The sequence below is a fragment of the Rhinolophus hipposideros genome, assembly GCF_964194185.1.
Source record: "Rhinolophus hipposideros genome assembly, chromosome: 8".
Taxonomy (NCBI): Eukaryota; Metazoa; Chordata; class Mammalia; order Chiroptera; family Rhinolophidae; genus Rhinolophus; species Rhinolophus hipposideros.
Genome location: NC_138054.1, coordinates 79614195 through 79634782, shown reverse-complemented (window position 1 = coordinate 79634782; position 20588 = coordinate 79614195). Strand labels below are relative to the sequence as shown.

Sequence of the window (20588 nt, the reverse complement as noted above, 5' to 3'; positions counted from 1 at the left end):
TGGCAGGTGAGTGGGTGTCGAGGAACCGCCAGGCAGCGGAGAAAACAGGACGCCGCAGAAATCAGATTACTCACCTGCAGCTGCGAGTACCCAGGGCTAATAAAAGCTGAGCTTCCTGTTGTTTCTTTATTACCACCCTCTGCCTCCCCCAGCCCCAGCCCGCTCCCAGCTGCAGCCAGAGACCTAATTGATGGCCAGAAACCAGTACCTTCGGGGTCCAGGACCACTCCGCTGCCTCCAATTCTAGCAAGTGTGCAGCACAGGAATGGGTTAATGCTGCCTCAGGGGTGGCTCTCTATCGCCTGCAGGGAATCAATCACCTGCAGTGCTGGTTAACAAAACAGGGCTCCAGACACTGCTTTGCACCTGCTGAAGCGAATCTCTGCAGTTTGGGACTTAAGAGCCTGAGAATTCCTACCCATGTCTGGTGTTTTATATGCAGGCTAAAGTTTGAGAAACACCAAGTTCAGGCATTGTAGGTTCCGATGATGTGAGTTTGTTTTTCCTGACTGCCACTCGGCAAATTACAGATGGAACCTATTCCCACTATTGCCCAAGGAAGTCCCTGACCTCAGGGCCTCGGTTTGCTCTACTTTGTGATACTTTGTGAAGTGGGAATGAGAATAATACTTCTTGGGACTGAAACGAGGTTCAAAGGAGATAGGTGTAGCATGATTCCTTGCTCCTGGAGTTTACAGACCAACCAGGAATAGGCATTGAACAAATGTGCTGAGACCTAAAAGGTGGACAGGATGGATGGGAGCTGTGGGGGGACACGCTGGGAACACTGAGAGAAGCCCTTCACCATGGAGCTTCTCCAAAGTTCAGTCCCTGTCACACCAGGAAAATGTTCCTGCCCAGGGCATGGACAACCCCTGATGGCCAGATCTGGTGGCCTTTTCTCAGCCTCTCTGCGACATCTGACTTTGGGGTGGGCCATGCCCTCCTTCTTCAAGCTCTCAGCTCCTTCAGCTTCAGGGAAACCCCATATTCCCATTTTCCACCTCCCTCCATAGCAGCTCCTTTGCTGTCACCCCAGTTCCTCCTCCTCTTGCTCCTGGGGTCATGGGCACCTTGGCCTACCGCACACCCTCCATCCCCTTCCTGGACAACCTCGCCCACTCCCAGTTACCTTCTCCAAGCTGCGCTCTGCCCGGAGTTCCCATCGTATAAATGCAGTGCCTCCTACATATATCCACTAAGTGACCCCCAGGTACCCGGATTCAACTTGACCATCTCTGAACCCATCACCTTGATCTCCTCTCCAACCTGCTTCTCCTCCTGGGTTCCCTGCCTCAGGGCATCACACCTGGATATTGTTCCAGGTGATTTCTGCTCCTTTGCCCCCCGAGTCTTCCAGTCCAATCAGTTTAATCTCCCCAGTAACTCTAGCGTCTGTCCCCTTCTTGCCGGTCCTCCGGTTGCTGTGCGTGCTAGACCCCCTAATTCAGAACTCCATCATCTCCCACCTGGATTATTGTAACAGTGTGGGGACAGAGCCAGGAGAGCAGTTTCTAGATTCTCAGCCTCTCGTAGAAAGGTGCTGGCTCAGGTCGCAGATGGCCATCAGCTGTAACCAGTTAGCTATTAGCCACTAATATGACTGCCGTGGCTAGCAAATGGCGTTGTTGGTTGGCAGAGAAGCGGATGGCAGATTGCGCTTCCTGCTTCCTGTGTCTCCAACCCAGCCGCCAGCGAGAGTATAGTGGTATGACTCCCCTATCTATGGCTCCGTGGGTGTTCCTTTCTGGCCTCACCATGTCCTGCGTTCTTGTGTGGGGAGCGGGGCCGGAGGCATGACAAACAGCCTCTAAAACAGCCTTCCTGGCTGCGGTCTTACCCCTCACCTTCCCCAGGGAGATCTTTCTGAGACACAAATCCTGTCCCTGCCTTGCTTCAAACCTTCAGTGACCCCTCAGAGCCTTCCCATCTAAACTCCTGTTCCCATTCAACTCTCACCTGGGCGGAGTGGCACCCTCCTCTCCACCCCACCTCCTCAGCATTTTGCACAAACAGTGACATTCACTAGGCTTGTGCTGAATGATCAGAACTGGCAAGACAGGTATCTTTATAACTTTAGCTCAGCCTCGTAGCTTTCCCACGATTGTGATTCCTGACTTATAGACGAGAAGACTGAGGAAGGGAGAGGTTGGGTAACTTGCCCAAGGTCACACAGCAAAGAAATAGGAGAGTTGGGATTCGTACCCAGGCCTCTCTAGCTCCAAAGCTGCTCTCATTTTGAGCCACCTCCTCGCAATTGGATCATGTGCTCATTTTTGTGTATCTTCCATGGTGTCTAAGAGGGTATCTTGCATATGGTAGATAACTTGTTGAATAAAGAAGTTATTTATTCCATCCACATTCCATCCACATTCCCATTGGAATCTTACAACAACCTTGAGAACGTGAGAAATTTTAAAATGTTTTATTATGTCATATTTGGTGAATACGAAAAACGTGTGATCAGTGTCTGGTTTGTGAAGACAAACATCGGTGGTCCCACTTCTCCAACTTAGGAACTTGAACTTCACCCGCACTGTTGAAGCCACCTGTGTGCCTCCCCAGTTTTCTTCCTTGCCTTACTCCAGAGGTCAACACAATCCTAAATTCTGTCACTATTCATTGCTTTGGGAAAAAAAAAAAACACACGTCACCGTATGGATATGGATCCCATACAACATTTTGTTTTGTCTGCTTTTTGACCTTTATATAAATAATATATCATGCTAATGCGCTCCTCTTTGTCTTGTTTTTTTTTATGCATCATTATGTCTCTAAAATACTTACCAGATTTTGCATTTTAGCTGTCATTCATTCATTCATTCATTTTTCCCAGCTGTCTAGCACTCCATTGTTTAAGTACACCTCAGTTACTTTGTCCAGTCTCCAGTCAATGAGCATGTAGGTTGTTGAATGTTTCGCTATAACTAATAGGGCTGCCATGATCGTTCTGTCTCTTGGTGCACACATGCTGGAGTTTCTCTAAGCTACACACCCAAGATTGAAATTGTGGGTCATTAAATATGCATGTGTTTAGCTTTACGAGAGCTGCTAGATTGTTTTCCAAAGTACCTGTTTGGAGGAATACTCTCCCTTTCCTCTCCCACAGTGGATGAGAGTTCCAGTTCTTCCACATCCTCACCAACACTTAGTATGACCAGACTTCTTCATTGACTTCTAATATGTCAGTCTTCATTTGCATTTCCCGAATGAGACGAAGCATCTTTGCATTTGTTTATTTTGCATTCTGGTTTCTTTTTCGGTGAATTTCCTGTTTAAGCCTTTTGCCCACTTTTTAATTAGGTTGTTCAGTTCTTGTTGCTTTGAGGCATTCTCAGGGAAGTTTTTTTGTTTTTGTTTCTTTTCTTTTTTTTAAGGAGGGCGCAGCTCACAGTGGCCCAAGCAGGGATCGAACCGGCAACATTGGTGTTATTAGCAGCATATTCTAACCAACTGAGCTAACCAACAACCCCGATGTTTTTGTTTCTTAATAGAGTGAGAATATGAGCCCCAAGATCCTAGGGGACAGAGCTGGGTCCCAAACCCACATCTATCTGATTCTAGGGCCCTTTGTACCAATCCTTTGCCATTCATTCATTCATTTATTCCTCAAATGTCAATTGATGACCTCAATAAATACTGGAGGGGGAGTAGAGTTGTGGTTGAGTGTAGACTCTGGAGCTCCTCTGCCTGGATTTTAATCTCCTCTCTGCTACTCACTAGCTGTGACCATGGGTAAATTTTTAGCAAATCTGTACCTTGGTTTCCTTTCTATAAAATAAGGATGATGTTAATAGTACCTCTGTTACAGTGTTGATATGTGGGGACTGAATGAGTGAGTTTATATGAAAAGGTTTAGGACTGTATCTAATGTAGATGGTACTGAATAAATAGCACATTCCAGGCACCAGGCCAGCTGGGTACTTGTTCTGGGGACAACATAGAGATGAAAAGACAGCCACTGACGGCACTCATGGAGCTCCCTGTCCAGTGGAAGGAAATGCATGCAAAACAAGTAAATAAATAAATGAAATAATGTGGCGTGTGAGAGGACAAGGAGGAACACCAGAAAGTGACAAGACAGAGTGACCAGGCACTGACTCAGCTGGGCGGTCATGCAGGGAAAGCCCCCTGAAGGAGGTGACATTTAGGCTGGGGTCGGGGGAGGATGAGAAATAGCCAGCTAGGCAAAGAGCAGAGAGGAGAGGAGCCTAGCAGAGGAGAGGGCACATGCAAAGGCCCTGAGGCAGAAAGAGCCTGGCATAGTCAAGAGACTGTAAGGAGAGCAGCACGGCTAGAGCCAAGTGAGCAAGGAGGTGAGGGGCAGGAGAGGAGGGTGGGGAAGCCATTAGGGTGAAGAGTCTGGATTTTATTCTGAGTGCAGTGGAAGATTTTGGAGAGGGACGTTGTGGTGTTGTGATCTGATTTACGTTTTTAAAAGGTCAGTCCAACTGCTGTGTGAAGAACAACTATCTATGAATTCATCTAAATACTTCTTATAGCCACTAGTATTTTTAGCCAGTACCCCTTCTGTGCAAAGCAAAACTTCCCTTTATTGATCTTAAACATACTGCTTTCGGGTTTCAAGGGGAACCCCCTTCTGCTTCATATCTGAGGGTTATCGGCTCCATGTGAGATCTCTGGTCAAGATTTTTACAGAGGGGGTGAGAGGAAGGTCCCCCAAGGTGGACCTTACCTGCTCTGTGATATTTCCCTACCTGTAAAATGAAAATAATGAGAGTGGCCCCGTAGAGAAGCTGTGAGGATGAAATGAGATGCAGCTCGGCAGGAGGGAGTGACCAACACAGACTAGCTGCCCTCAAGACGGTGATGGTGGTGACGACAGTGATGATGGTGGTGGGGATGATGGGGATTCTGCTGCATGATCTTGGGCAAGTCACTGAACCTCTCCAGCCTGCTGAGAAAAACAATTAAAAGGATGTTGCAAACTAAACCTGTAAAAGAAGGCTGTTGGACCAGATGGTTTGTGGGACCTGCCCAGCTCTCATGTCCCAGCATCTCTGACTTAGACCCTCTCTTCCTCCTTTCCGTCTGCCCACGTTCCTTTCCTTCCTGCCATGTTGTTGTTGTCTGCTGAGATGCGATGAAAGATGGAGTAGCACTGTAGAGAGAAAACTGGCCTGGAGTCAGGAGGCCTGAAGTTCCAGCTGTGACATTCAAAGTAGGGTCCTCCTCACGGTGCATTTAACTGACACACACTGAAACACATATGGAAGGAGAGAAGAGAGACAGGCATGAATCACCACTATGGAGTTACATTCCCATCCTACCCCGTGAATTCGCACACCTTGATGAGGAACATGACCTAATGTGACTGGCCACGGCCCCCCAGTTGGTCCCAGTTCCCCCTACACCCAGCAGAGTGTGGGCTCTCATCATGCCGCGTGTGATTCAAGCTTTCAAAGGCTTTTTATCCTGTGTGGCCCTAAGTACAAGCCAACCATTTCATCTGGTGGTCAGCGGAAGCCACAGCTATCTGTAACAACACCAGGGCAAGAACCTTCCATATTCACTGTCAGCTGATGGATGACCCTGCTTCCTGTTTCATTGGGAAAACAGAAGCAATTGAAGGAAACTTCCCCAGACTCCCACCTCACCCTCTGCTCACCTGCCGGCATCTGTGCCCATTTTTCTGCCTGTCCCCCATTACGCAGATGCCTTGTGTTTACTTCTAAGACCATGCCCTCCACTTGGCACTGTGCTAGGTCCCTCTTGCCTACTCCAGGACATCATCCGGCCATCCAAGTGTCTCCCCTGCAGCATTGGATTTCTTCCTGTTCTACCGGTTCATTCCCAGCAGCGTACAATCATGCGGCAATTCTCCTAGTCTTACACACGCACACACGCACACATGCACGTAGGCACACTTTGCTTCCCTTTACAGTAAAACTTCTCCAAGAGTTTTCCAGACTGACAGTGTTAGTTGTTCATTTTCATTTCTCCGATTCACTCTAGTTGGGCTTTCACCCCCACCACTCCACTGAAACTGCTCTTTTAAGGTTATCATCAATGACCTCATGCTGCCCAATGCAACAATCACTTCTCAGTCCTTATCACCAGCATCTGCCCAGGTGACTGAGCCCTCCTTCAGGTACATTTTCTTCCTGTAGCTTCCTGGACCCCATTCTCTCCCTTCCCCTCCCACTCACAGGACCCCTGTTCCGTCTCCTCCCTCATCTTCCTGACGTCTACATGCCAGCGTTCCCTACAAGTTGGCCCTTGGACCTCTCTGCTTCCCTAGCTTACTCCCCAGGTGCTCCCATTTGTCCCAAGGCTTTACATACACCTTCTGTACGATGACTGTAGATTTGTTTCTCCAGCACAGACCTTCCCACTCAACTCCAGAATCATACATCTCTTCTCAGGTGTCCAACAAGAAACCCAAACTTAACATAGCCACAACTGACCTATTATTAATTTCCCCCCAAAATCAGGTCCTCCCTTGGCCTTTCCATCTCAGCAAATGGCAATTCCATATTTTTCATTGCTCAGGCCACAACTTGATTTGTCCTTGACTCCTCTCTTTTACACCTACATCTGACCCAGCAAAAATACCACTGCCTATCTTCAAAAGATGTCCAGAATCTGACCCTCACCACCTCCATAGCTACTGTGTCTGAGGGACCATCATTTCTCGCCTGGATTTGTGTAACAGTCTCCCAGTGGAGCGGCCTGCTTCCACCCTTACCCGTTTCTCCACGTTCTACTCTCCATATCCCAGCCAGCATTGTCTTTTAAAAACACAAATCAAATCACTTCATTCCTCTTTTCAAACCCTCCGGAAGCTCCCTTCTCCCTCAAAGAAAACCTTAACACCTTTCCATTCACAGAAGGCCCTTACATGGGCTGTGCACACCCCTCCTTGCCTTACCTCCTCTCCGTTCCCTTCCCTCATTGCAGCTCCACTGGCATCCCTACTGTTCTTAGCAGCCAAGAACAATTGCACCTCAGTACCTTTCACTTGCTATTACTGCTGCCAAGAGTGGACCACTCTGGCCCACTTACCCACCCACAGGGCTCACTTCTGCTTATCACTGAAGAGACTTTCCCTGGCTACCCCACGTAAAATAGCACCCCATCTTCCCTCCCTCCCCTCTGCCACTTTCTAGCCCCCTCTCCTGATTTGGTTTTCTTCATAGCACACTTCACCATCATATGGACCTACTAAGCATTTTGCTGTTGATTTGTTTATCATATGTCTCGCGCCCCCCCTAGAATGTCAGCTCGTTACATCTTCTGTATGTATGAACAGTGCCCAGCTCATAGTAGATGCTGGATAATTATATGTTAAACGAATGAAAGTGTTTGAATAACTAGGAAGCTATTTGTTGGTCTCCACTGTGACATCTTCCTATAGGATTGTCAACATTTGCTCATTCAACACTTATTTTCTGGGGTATTTTATTGATACCCCAGGTGCCAACTTTCATACCTAACCTTCCAGTAAGATGAATTTCCACTGTATTCTCTGTGTCATGCCTCAGTCAGTGAGCTGGATCAACCACAAATTCAACATACATTTCCTGAGCATCTCTCATGTGCCAAGTACTGTGCAAGGTCTGAAATTCAAAAAGGAGCCATCAAAATAAGTTCATCTCTGGAGAGAGAGGCAAGATGAACATGTATAATTTAAATACACCACTGCCCTACGAGTGAAAACACTGCTGATGATGTGGGTAACTGGAGAGTCTTGTGCATTATCAATGGAAGGATAAATTAGCAACCTCTGTGGCAGGCATATCCTTCTACTCCTGAGTCTCTAGACTTACCTTCAAGAGATTCTCACCCAAAAAGACACAAAGATTCTCAGTGAACTCCTTTTTCCATTGAGGTGAAAAACTGGAAACACCAATGTCCAGCCACAGGGGGTTGTGAAAATGGTGATAGATTCATACAACACATACGAAGGGGCCATTAAATGTGATCCTGTGGAAGCATATTTGGGGAAACTTGAGAAGATATTTCTAATATATTATTACCAGTGAAAATAAAAAGCAGATTGCAAAACAACACGTAAAGTGTGATGTCATTTCTATACTTACAGATCTATATGTGTTTAGATCCAGGAAGATGTTTCGAAAGAGGGCTCTAACTTGTTTAAAATGTGGTGGTTTCAGTTGTTGAATCAACGTGGTGGGTGTATGGGTGTTTATTATGCTGCTCTTTTAACCTTTCTGTATGTTTGGGGAAAAAATCTTACAGTAAAAAGTTGAAAGGAGATGTGGTTATTTTGGGGTAGAATGATTCGGGCCATTTTTTTCTTCTTTATACGTTATGTATTTTCATTTAATTTTCCCTAATGAGCATCTATCACTTTTGCAAAAATAAATGATTTCAAAATAAAAACACAGCTCTTGTCACACAAAATATTTGAATAAATTTAAAAAAGAACAGGTTCCCTGATGATTAAAAAAAAAGAAAGGAAGACAACACAAATAACTGTGAATAGAGAACTGGGTAAATTAATCGTGGTAGCCATATAAATACTGATTTTTAAAATAATATGTTTTTTAAAAGTGGTCTAGAACAGATATGTATAGTACTTTGAAAGTGAAAAAACAGACCATAAAATATAGTGTGTACAGTATTAAACCATTTTTGGAAAAAAAATACATAATGCCCACCCATAGAAATTCCACTGGAAATATCCACACCAAAATGTTAGCAGTTTTCTTTGGGAAATGGAATTGCAAGGGTTTTCCCCTTCCTTTTGCTTATTTGTATGCCATAAATCAGTTTTGTCCAATAGAACTTTCTGCAGTGATGGATATGTTCTGTATTTGTACTGTCCAGTAGGGTAGTAACTAGCCACGTGTGACTATTAAGCACTTTAAATGTGGCTAGTGAGACTGAGGAATTTAATTTTTGATTTTGCTTCATTTTAATGAATTAAAATTTAAATGGCCACGTGTAAAAAGCGGTTACTGCATTGGGCAGCACACTTCTAAATTGTTTACGAAGAACACACATCTGCTTTGCAAAGAGGATAAAAAGGGTTTTTCTTTCTTTTTTCTTGTCTGTTCATTTGTTCTGCCCTAAGACTTGCAGAGTTCCTTTGAGAGTTCAGTAAGAGGCAGTAAGTGTGCAGGCTTTGCAAACTGTAAAGTGCCTTACTCAGAAGGCGCTGCTGGATATGATTCTTCTTCCTTTTGCCCAGGGCCCTTTTTCCTCCTCCCATCCTGGGCTTTGAGATAGAGCCCTGACTAGAGATAGAGCCCTGGCTGTTTTCTGGAAGCGGGGTGGGAGTGAGGTGAACTGGGTTCTGGCTCCTGCAGTTAAGGAGGCATTCATTCGCTCATGCATTAATTGAACAGCCATTGTGAGCCCTCCCCTCCTGACCTGGCACTGGGGTGACAACGTGTGGCGTCTGCTTATGTGGAGCTCAACGTCCAAGCTTGGGAGGTATGGAGTAGAAAGTCACGCGCTTGGACACAAGTCTTGGGTTTGAGCTCCAGCTCAGCCTCCTCTGGGCATGCTACTTAATAGTCCTAAACCTCCGTTTTTCTCGTCTGTAAAAGCAAGGAAATAGTGACACTGCCCTCCCAAACCCACACTGTTGATCAGGGCTGGGAAAGTGAATGGCAAAGGCCTGCAGAGATGTTCCTGGTCAAAGAATGTGCTCTTCGGGCAGAATAATTGGGTAGTGACAGCCAGTTCCAATGCCCGTCATAGATATTATCATTCATATTTTATCACAACAGCATAGTTTCTTTAAGCATAGTTTAAATATCAACCTTCGGAGGACCTGAAAAAGATGTCATCATTCATTCATGTGACTTTTATTGATCCCCTACTGCAGGGTAGGGAGTGTGTCTGGAAATACAGACATGGATTATGGCCCTTCTCTTGGGGACCTGACAATGGAGCAGAGGGCACACATAAGGAAATAGCCAAATTCCACTGGTATACGCCAGGCCACTGGGGACACAATGGAACAAGACAACCTCTGCTCTCAGAAAGCTTTTAAAGGCAGTGGGAGAGGCAGATATTTATCAAATAGCCACTCAAATATATAATTACAGATTGTGATAAGAATGAAGAGGAGGACGCACAGAGTGTTATGAAAACATATCATGGGGGAATCTTGATTTAGTGGTGGTGGAAAGGAGGGTCAGAGATGATGTTTCTGAGTTTAATAGGAGATGAAGGGAGGGGGCAAGAGGGTCCAAGTGGAAGAAACAGTATGTGCAAAGGCCCTGAGGTGGGAGGGGAAAGAGCACTCCTGAGGCCAGTATGGCTGGAACCCAGCGGGTAGAAGGGATAGGGGTACATCACGTGGCTGGGAAGTGTATGGTGGACTATGCTTGGGAGCCAATGCAGGGTTGTGGCTGGGAGGGGGCAGTGAGAATAGTTGTCCATTCTGGGACAAATACTGAAGGGACAGAGTGGAAGCAGAGTGGGCACAATGGTGGCTGGAGTAAGGGAGGCGGCAGTGGGGATGTGGAGAAAGGGAGAGAGTTGAGAGCTCTACGGAGGTAAATGACTTGGTGTTGGATTTGCCCTGGGGGGTGGAGGAGGTGGCAAGAGGGGTCCTAGTGTGATCAGCTCTGTGAACTAGGAAGTTCTGATAAAGCTGACTTGAGCGGCTTGAGGCATGTCTCCCACATGGAGATGTTCCCTTGGGCTGTGGAATGGATTGCAGCACCCCTGGTGGAGCGAAATGGGAAAGACAGTCTCCGTAGACAAACCATGAAGAGCAAAACTGTGTGTGCTTGGCGAGCCCCAGGGAAATGAAGCTAACGTTTGTTGAGTACTGGCCATGTGCCAGGCCTATTCCAAGTGCTTTACTTCATCATCTCATGTGATCCTCACAACAACCTTACAAGGTCGGTGCTATTATCATTCCCATATTACAGATGAGAAAACTGAGGCTTAAAGAGGTGCTGCTGCGGGGATGTGAACTCCAGTCATGCTGACTCTAGACCTGCCTTTCAGTCCTGGTGTCATGTTGCTCTTGTATTATAGTTTGAGGTGACTAAAGCCCAGAAGAGTTGGAGGGGGAGAGGGATGAGGCCAAGGCTAGAGAGATGGGCTGGGACCAAATCCTGAAGGGCTGCCCCTGTCACGTTAAGAGATTTGGACTTCATTGTAACAGAATGGGCAGCACATTCTTGGGGTGAAGATGATGAGATCAGATGTGCTTTTTTGAGAAGTCACTCTGGGACCAGATAGGGGGAGAAAAACCAGAGTGGGGGGAGACTGAGGCAGGGCATGGGGTGTGCAGGAAAGAGACCACTACAACAGCAGAGGGCAGGAGTGTGAGACTGAGGTATCACAGGGCTCCAGGCAGGGTTGGACTCCAGACAGACAGTTCCCAGATAGGGTCAAAGGGACGTTAGAAGGCAGGATGTGAGGGGTGAGCAATCACACTTGGGTAACAGGGTGATACTGTTTATTTTATTCATGCACAGAGCAAATTTTTATTGAGCATCTACTACGTGCCAGGTCCTGAATGAATTGCTGAGAACACAGAGGAGAAAGATGGAATTTCTAGCCTGAAGAAGCCAAGAAGGCAGGTGGGAAACACTGGAAGAGAAGGAGGGAGGGGAAGACAGTGATGCATTTGGCTGGAGATGTACTGAGTTAGCGGGGCTGGGGTATAGCCAAGTGGCCATGTCCAACAGGCATTGGATGAAGTGTCTGGACTCAGGAGAGAGGTCACATTTAAGACACAGGATTTTGAAAATCAAGTCTTGAGTACAACTTGATAGACTTGCTGAAAAAGTATTGAATAGTATACTCAAAATGAACAAAGTTTTATGATATATGAAGTATATCTCAATAAGGTTTAAAAATGCAATTAGGGAAAAAATCCCAACATGTTTCAAATTTTCTAAGAAATCACAAAACAGGGAGGGGAAGAATACTCCAGACAGAGGGCAGAAGGCAGGAGTGAAAGCCTGGTGACATGAGTGGACGTGGTAACATGGGGTGACTCAACTGGGGCAGCTTGAGAGGGATGGAAAGGAGTTGGTGCTTAGCTCTCAGGCCAGTTGGACTAGTTACGCGACTGAACACAGACCCCCTGCAGGTGCTGTAAGAGACTTTGCATCCTGCCACAACGCCAGAAGGGGGTGCCATCCTCATTTTACAGATGGAGAAACTGAAGTTCAGAGAGGTTAAGAAAATCACCCCGGAGGAAAATTACCCACATTGCCTTTACGAAAGGGATAGAATCGGTCCAGTCGGGTCTGTTGGCTCCAAAGTTTGTCAGCTCTTAGTCTAACACTTAGACTGAATTTTGCCACATACAACAAATGTCCCCATCCAAGCACAGGCAGGCAGTGATGGTTAGGGATCTGGGAGCCCACTTTAGGGAGACCTGGGGTTCAGACACCGGCGCTACGATGGCGCCATCTGCTGGCCAAGATGTGGCGTTCAGCCGGTGATGGAAAGGCGCTCATTCCTCATTCTGGAGCTTGGCACAATTATTTTTCCTCCCCTTTCCTCAACATTACTTCCTCCCAACAGCCCTGAGAGGCTCATAGGCAGGGGATTGTTGTCTGATCTCAATTTACCAAGGCTCAGAGAGAAGTGACTTCTCCAAGATGACTCAGAGAAGTAGAGGAGGCCCCAGGATTCAATTCCATGTCCGTGAGATGTTCGCCACCTCCCACCTGTGTCCCCTGTGGACTCAGCCCCTGAGTGTTCCCCAAGAGCATCTTGGCAGCATCTAGGCCAATTCCCTCCCTTTCTGGTTCACAGATGGGGAAAAAGCTTCAGATGGTGGCCTGACCTACCCAGGTATATCTCTGTGCAGGATTTTGACTTGCAGAGGTTACTTCAGGGTCTGCACAGGATTATGCTGGGTTCTCAGGCTGGGCAGAAGCCCCTCTCCACCAGGAAATCTCAACCAGGCAGCATTTCTCTTTGGGGAATGGCTGCCCTTTCTCCTTCTTCAATCCCTCAGGTATTCTGGGTCTCAGATTCAGGAACGGGGATTTGAGGAGAAGAAAGGCGGCTCAGGTACGAAGGTCTGACAATTAAGTTCGCTCACCTGTTGCAATGCTGTTGCTAACCTTTTTTTTTTTAATGTCAGAGGGATTATTCATTATGAATTTGTACCAACTGACAAACAGTTAACCAAGTTTACTCTTTGGAATTGCTGAAAAGGCTGCGTGAAAAAGTTAGACGACCTGAACTTTTCACCAACAATTCATGGCTCCTGCATCACGATAATGCACCAACTCCCAGCACTGTCTGTGAGGGAGATTTTAGCCAGTAAACAAATAACTGTATTGGAACACCCTCCCTACTCACCTGATCTGACCCCCTATGACTTCTTTCTTTACCCGAAGATAAAGGAAATATTGAAAGGAAGATATTTTGATGACATTCAGGACATCACGGGTAATACAATGACAGCCCCGATGGCCATTCCAGATAAAGTTCCAAAATTGCTTTGAAGGGTGGACTAGGCACTGGCGTCAGTGCCTAGCTTCCCAAGGGGAGTCCTTCAAAGTGACCATAGTGATATTCAGCAATGAGGTATGTAGCACTTTTTCTAGGATGAGTTCACGAACTTAATTGTCTGACCGAAGTCGTAGAAGGTGGGAGAATGAACTGGGACAGGAAGAGGCAAGACCCCTGCAGAAAGCAGAAGGGTGGGGCCAGAGCAAGGCCAAGTTGAATATGAATGATGACGACAGCAAGGATCCTAAGCTGAGTTCCCACTATCGAGGGGCAGGCACTGCAGTAGGTCGGTGCTTTGCAGGGAAAGCACCCTTATCTCTCTCGATGACCCCCAAGGTAGGAAGGATTATTAGCCTCATTTGCAGTTAAGGAACAGTATCAGAGTTTAAGTAATTTGCCCAAGGTCAAGTGAATATGAAGCTGGAATCTGAACCCAGGCAATATGACTCCCAGGAGAAAGGGCTTGACGGAAATAGAGAGAAAGGGGCAACAGGATATTGGGAAAAACATGAGGCTGGGAGGGGGGTGCAAAAGAGTCCTGGTTCCTGGGGGTCATGTGTCTGTCTGTCATTGTGTGTATGAATTGTGTATGTGTGGCAGGGAGGGAGAGTGTCTGAGAGTCTTGTGACAGCTTTGGGACATGAGTTGTCTGCCTGTGGCTGAGCAAGCTGGGATTGGTGAGGGGCCTGGTTAGTGGTAGGACCTCTCGGCTCTCTAACCCTCCCACATTCCAGATCTCTGTGTACAACTAGAGATCAGACACATGTGGCCTCCTGCTCAGCACCTTCTATGGCGTCCTCATCACCCAGATCCCCGGTGACTACCTCACAGGCACCTTCGGCTAGAAGCAAATCCTGGACATAGAGCTGTGGTCTCCCTGCTCAGTCTCTTGGTGCTCACGCCACTGGGTCTCAGCTACTTCATCTATTTCCTGCATCCCCTGTGCGACTCACACAGGCAGGCACCCACCCCTGTCACCAACCAGAAGGTTAGAACCAAACCGCCAGCTCCCAGCTCCAACTTCAGGAAGAAATAGTGGCAACCCTTAAAAAAAAAAAACACTTTAGTTTTTAAAACTGGCGTTAAAGATAAGCAGTGTGGCAGTACCAGTTGGTAAAGTCCAGAAATATTTCTCCTTCCATTGATAAATAGCAGCTGCCCCAAACCCTGTGAGTGCCACCCTTCCCTACTTCAAGCCATGGGAAGCTTGTAGTGTTCTTCTGTAGCCAGAATAACTGAGTCACTCCTCATGACAGGGCGTGATCCTTCTAGCTTGCTACCCTCCCTGAGCCAAGTGGGTCCCCACCCAGGAAATCTCCTCACTCTTGAACTATGCTGACACAGGTAAGACCCAGCTTACTGTCATCTCACCAAGCCCTGATTGGCATCGTCTGCTCACCAGCTGTGTGTCCTTGCACGAGTCCCATAACCTCTCTGAGCCTCAGTTCCCTCGTCTCTGAAATGGGGAAAACATTACCCACCTCTCAAGGGTTGCTGTGAGGATTAGATGAGGTAATGTGTATAGGGCACTGGACACAGTGCCTGGCTCAAGAAACATCTGTCAAATTAAAACCTCAAATTCCTTTCTGTTTGTTTTCGTTGCATTGTTTAGCTTTCTCTTTTTTTCAACTGGAAAATTATTTGACTTTTCAGAAAAGGAAAATTTGGTGACAAAGAACAGAATTTAACTGAGGCTTAATAGAAAAGAAGGAAGTGTGGCGAATTCCTTACTAAGACTCATGGGTGTCTCACAGATTCCAAGAGCCTGAAATGGGGATTCTTCTCTCTGCTTCTCCCTGTAGGTCTGCTGTGTTCCCCTTTCTCTGTGTTTCTCTCTCCTTTTCCCTCTACGCTGGCTTTCTCCACCACTGTGACTGACTCCAGAAAGTCAGAGGGGGAATGAGATTCCCATATTACTTTGTCTAACTTCTGCCTACGTGTTATAGGAAAGGAATGAGGTCCAGAGGTATGGCCACCCAGGCAGTCAGTGACAGAGCTGGAACCAGAACTCAGGTCTCCAGGCACCACGGCTCACGGTTTCCAGTTTTCAGAGGGCCAGATCTGATTTCTCAGATGACAGCACTATCTGATAGAGGTTCCAGTGATGATGGAAATGTGCTACATCCATTCAGCTGTTCTATGTAGTGGTCACCAGCCACATGTGACTCTTGAGGACTTGAAAAATGTAGTCATCATGGCTGAAGAACTGAATTTTAAATTTTACTGAACTTTAAATTGAAATAGCTGCATGTGGCTAATGGCTACCATAGCAGACAGGACAGACCTATAGCTTGAAACCTTCCCCGTTCTCTTAGAAAATGAGTAGACACCCAATCCCCACTAAAGAGTCAAAAGATAAGAGCAGAGCATTCATGCATAAATATGCTTATATAGAGAGAGAACTATTGCAGCAAGTCCTTACTTAATGTCTTTGATAGGTTCTACGACTTTAAGCAAAACAATGTATAACGAAACCAATTTTATCATCGGCTGATGGATATAAACAGGGCTGAGTTCCTACAGGATCTCATCAGCGTTATAATGAAATGACATTACTTGAGGACCTACTATACTTCGTAAAAGCGTTTGGTACTTGCTGGTAATTGTGGAAATGTAAAACAAAATTGCTTCCAACTCTCTTCTTTTTGCCTATTAAATTGGTGAAAATAACTAACAAATGTAAGTTATACCATTTACTTCCCAAAAAGCTTATGAAATAGGTCACTTGAGGTATTCTCAGAGTGCTTGGGCAAATCATGTCTGCATTCTTTATGACCTGTATGTTCTTGGACAAGTAACTTCTCTTTGCCTCAGTTTCCTTCTCTGTTAAATGGGGTTAATATTATTAACTACCTCATAGTGTGTGTATCAAGGGCAAATGGCACGTGGTAGATGCTGAATACAGGCACACTTCATTTCATTGCACTTCGTTTTATTGTGTTTCACAGATGTTGCATTTTTTTCTTACAAATTAAAGGCAAGACCCTCCACCAGCAAAAAGATTATGACTTGCTTTATTGCAATACTTGCTTTATTGAGGTGATCGGGAACGGAACCTGCACTATCTGGGGTATGCCTGTATATGAGTAAGAACTGGGATTACTATCTTCATTTTACATGAGGTTCAGAGAGGGCAACGAACTTGCTCCCAATTGCCCCGCTATTAAAAGTTGGATCCAGGGGGCGGCCAGTTAGCTCAGCTGGTTAGAGCGCGGTGCTCTTAACAACAAGGTTGCCGGTTCGATCCCTACATGGGCCACTGTGAGCTGCGCACTCCACAACTAAATTGAAACAACTACTTGACTTGGAGCTGATGGGTCCTGGAAAAACACACTTAAATAAATAAAAGTTAAAAAAAAAAAAGCCAGGATTCATACTCAGTTCTCTCTAATTCCAAAGCCTTCTTCCAAGCTGCCTCCTGGCATGTCTCAGGGACCCCTACCTCCCTCCCCTCCACCCCACTCACCCCTTCCTTACCTCCCTGCCTCTAGAAACCTGGTGACTCTGGGAGGTACTCTAGGTTCTGGGTTGTTCCTTAGACTGGTTCCTGAATGCCCCTCAAGACATTGGGAACTGCCTGGGTTACAACATGGTGGGGCCCCTGAGTGACCTACTGGTGTTGCAGCACTTCCTGCTGCTCACCAGGTGGAGGAAGGGCTCCTCCGCCCTGGGAAGGACAGCCCTTGAAGGAGGAGAGGGAGAGCAAGACTAGGCCAGTGAAAACCAAGAGGAGGGGAAGCAAGAGGGAGCAAGAAAGTCAATGAGGAGAATGGGAGAGATAAAAGAAATGGGGTAGGGAGAGGAAGGACTATGAGCAAAGCGAGGAAAGAAAAAAAGAGGGCAAATGGAAGAGAGGAGGGGGAGAGCTAAGGGAGAGGAAAACCACATTTATTGAACTCTTACTGTGAGCTCTGTGTGTGCTAAGCACGTTCCATTCATCTTTTCATCCTCACCAGAAAACAACGAGGTGGGGCTGTTATAATGCCCATTCTCTCAGTGAGTAAACTGAGGCAGAGAGCAGTCAGGTGGCTTGTCCAAGGTCCCCAGCTGGACGGTGCCACTGCTACAGTCTGAGCCTGGGTCCTAGCCCATCACTTCAGTCATCTTGTTCTCGCTCTCCATGACCTTGACCTTGTTTTTTCTCAAGAGCAGGCTGCTTGGTGAACCTCACGGACATTGCCCCCAGATGAGGCCTCTCCTTACCTTCTCCACCCTCCCTGTGCTGTCCTCACTTCCCACCTGAGTGAAGGCTGGGCTCTGGTGGGAAATAAAAAGTCAGAAGTAGAAAACCCAAACTCTTAACTCTGAGCTCTATGGACAAAAACCAGGACCCAAGGGCTAAATCCAATGTTCAGGAAGTCTGGGTTTTAGTCCAAATAATGATTTTTACGAAGTTTGAAACACCCTAAAGCACCAGGTCTGACAACACTGGGGAGGAGCGGCCAGCCCTGTCTGTGGTCTTGACTTTTTAGCCTGCTTTTCACCCTGTTCTCCAGGTAGCACTCATCCCACTCACCTCTCTGGTTTCCCCTTCCCAGCAATCACTGTCCTGCACTATTTGTGAGCCAATGTCAGAAAACCATAACGTCATATATTTTATCCAGTTTGTTTGAGTTGTTTCAGGTGGGAGAATATATGTGGTTTCTGTCACTCTATCTCAACAAGAAACAGAATGTTAATAGATTGTTAATGGACTAGTTTAAAGCTTGTTTTTAGGATCCACTAAAGAGAAGGGTCCTTAGACTAAGCAGCCTTTAAAATATTTTCTAAACATAACCACAGAAAGGCTTACAGAACTGCATAATTCAATAAAAAGTAGAGGTCGTTCTCTGTATCTGATGGTTGCCAGATGGGAGGGGATTGCGGGGCTGGGTGCAAACGGTGAAAAGATTAAGAAGTACAAATTGGTAGTCACAAAATAGTCAAGAGATGAAAAGTACAGCAAAGGGAATATAGTCAATAATATTGTAATAACTATGTATGGTGTCAGGTGGGTACTAGACTCATGGAGGAATTTGTTTTGTAAATTATATAAATATCTAACCACTATGCTGTACACCTGAAACTAATGTAAAATAATATTGAATGTTAACTGTAATTGAAAAAAAAAATAATTAAAAAAAAAAGTAGAGGTCAGGGGTGGCTGAGCTCAGTTGGTTAGACCAAGGTGCCAGTAACACCAAGGTTGCCAGTTCGATCCCCACATGGGCCACTGTGAGCTGCGCCCTCTTGAAAAAAATAAATAAATAAAGTAGAGGTCATTTTTGTTGAGTCCCTCCTGTTGAAGCTTTCATGTGGGCTGGCTTGCAGGAGAATCGAGCTGGTCCGTGCTCTCGAACCTCAGAACATGCTGGCATCTTTACTCTCTTTCTCCATCCACTTAGGAGGTGTTCCTGCCTCTACACCCCTAGGTAGGCACCTGTGAAGTCACACCGACACCAACTTTTCCCCCAGAGGTACAGGAAACAGGATAATGGAGCCTTGGCATTCCACCCTAGTACACCGAGACTCACATACCCTTCCCCTAGCTTCCCCTAATGGTGACATCTTATATTGCTGTAGTACAGTATAAAACCCACGATCTTGACCTTGCTCTTGGTGGGTTACTACGAACTCCTCTACAGATCTTACTCAGTGTTCACCATTTGTAGCAATGGCATTCATGTGTGTGTAGTTCTTGTTCATCTCACGAATAGGTTTGAGTAACCAGCGCCGCAGTCAGGACATGGAAAGTCCCATTGCCACATACGCACTACCTCATGCTACCTCTTTGTATCCCCAAGCACTTCCACCCTATGCTATTGTCCCACCCCTGTCTCTGTCCCCCTGGCAACCACTGATCTGTTCTCCATCTCTGTAGTTTTATTTTTTTCAAGCATGTTCCATAAATGGAATCACACGGTCTGTAATCTCTTGGGATTGACTTTTCCCACTAAGCTAATGCCCTGCAGGTCCATCCAGGCTGGCGCATCTATGGGTAGTTTATGCTTTCGTGTTGCTGAGTTGTGCTCCATGTCATAAACGTACCAGAGTTTGCTCAGCCATTCACCCATTGAAAGACGTTTGGGTTGTTTCCAGTATTTTGCCATTATCAATAAAGCTGCTATGAACATTTGCATAAACTTAAGTTTTTGTACCTATTTTAAACCCTCTTCATTCCCAGTTGCAAGATGATGGAAAGACACAGTTTGATTCTGGATAATACCAATTCCACAAGCATTCTAGCTCTTTGCTAGGCCCCAGGGATACAGAGGTGACTGAGCCATGGTCCTCACCCCGGAAGACCCCTTTCTGGAATCTCCAGGATTGGCTTTGCTCAGAGCTAGAAGTAGGTTTAGCTGGAGGTCAAAGCCTTAGGCCAAATCAAAGTGTCTAAACGTGAAACTTTAAAAATCAGTAAGCCAAAGAGAAAAGCCCTTTGAAAGAAGGCAAGGGAGAAAAATGGGGGAGTAGTTGGTGATGTTTTAAAAGAGGGACCCAAAGTAGCAAATTACTTGCTATGATCCAAATGTTTGCTTTCCCTCCCAAATTCATAGGTTGAAATCTGAATGCCCAATGGCATTAGGAGGTGATGAATCACCTTTGGGAGGTGATTAAGTCAGCAGGGCTCCAACCTCATGAATGAGATTGTGCCCTATAAAAGAGGTGGAGAGAGGTCCCGTGGCCCCACAAGGTAAGGATACAACCAAAAGTCAGTCATCACCCGGCCATGCTGGCACCCTGATCTGTTTTCCAGCTTCCAGAACCGTGAGGAATAAATTTCTGTTGTTTATAAGCCACCTTGTCTGGTATTTGGCAGCCCAAAGTGAGACATTGCTACTGGTGGAATTTCTAGGACTATGACAGGCTGGTGCAGAGGATTCTCAGGGACAATCACGTCACTACCGACTTCATCTCAGCCAAAAGCCCAGTCCAGTGTTTTTAAAAACTCAAGATATCAGAAAAACGTCTTGAGGTAAAACGAAATGTCTGACTCACCGGGGAGAGATGGCTTGTTACCGCAGACTCCAAGGGGTCCGTTTGCCGTCGCGCATCCAAGCCAAAAGCAAACACAAGCAGGAGTTTGCAGCAAAGAAAGGAAAGGTTTCTTTAAGGAGTCGGCCACACGGTCCGGAGACACAGGTGAGCTAGCGCTCTCAAAAACCCGGCTCCCC

General features: G+C 46.3%; 1 long non-coding RNA gene across 1 annotated transcript; it reads right to left on the bottom strand.

Annotated features, from left to right (window-relative positions):
* Positions 1-2435: 2435 nt before the first annotated feature.
* Positions 2436-20572, bottom strand: LOC308500739. The gene is made up of 3 exons (XR_013993776.1): positions 20413-20572; positions 2788-5219; positions 2436-2625 (listed from the first exon to the last, which is right to left on the bottom strand). It is a non-coding gene; the product is annotated as an uncharacterized lncRNA (long non-coding RNA).
* Positions 20573-20588: the final 16 nt, after the last annotated feature.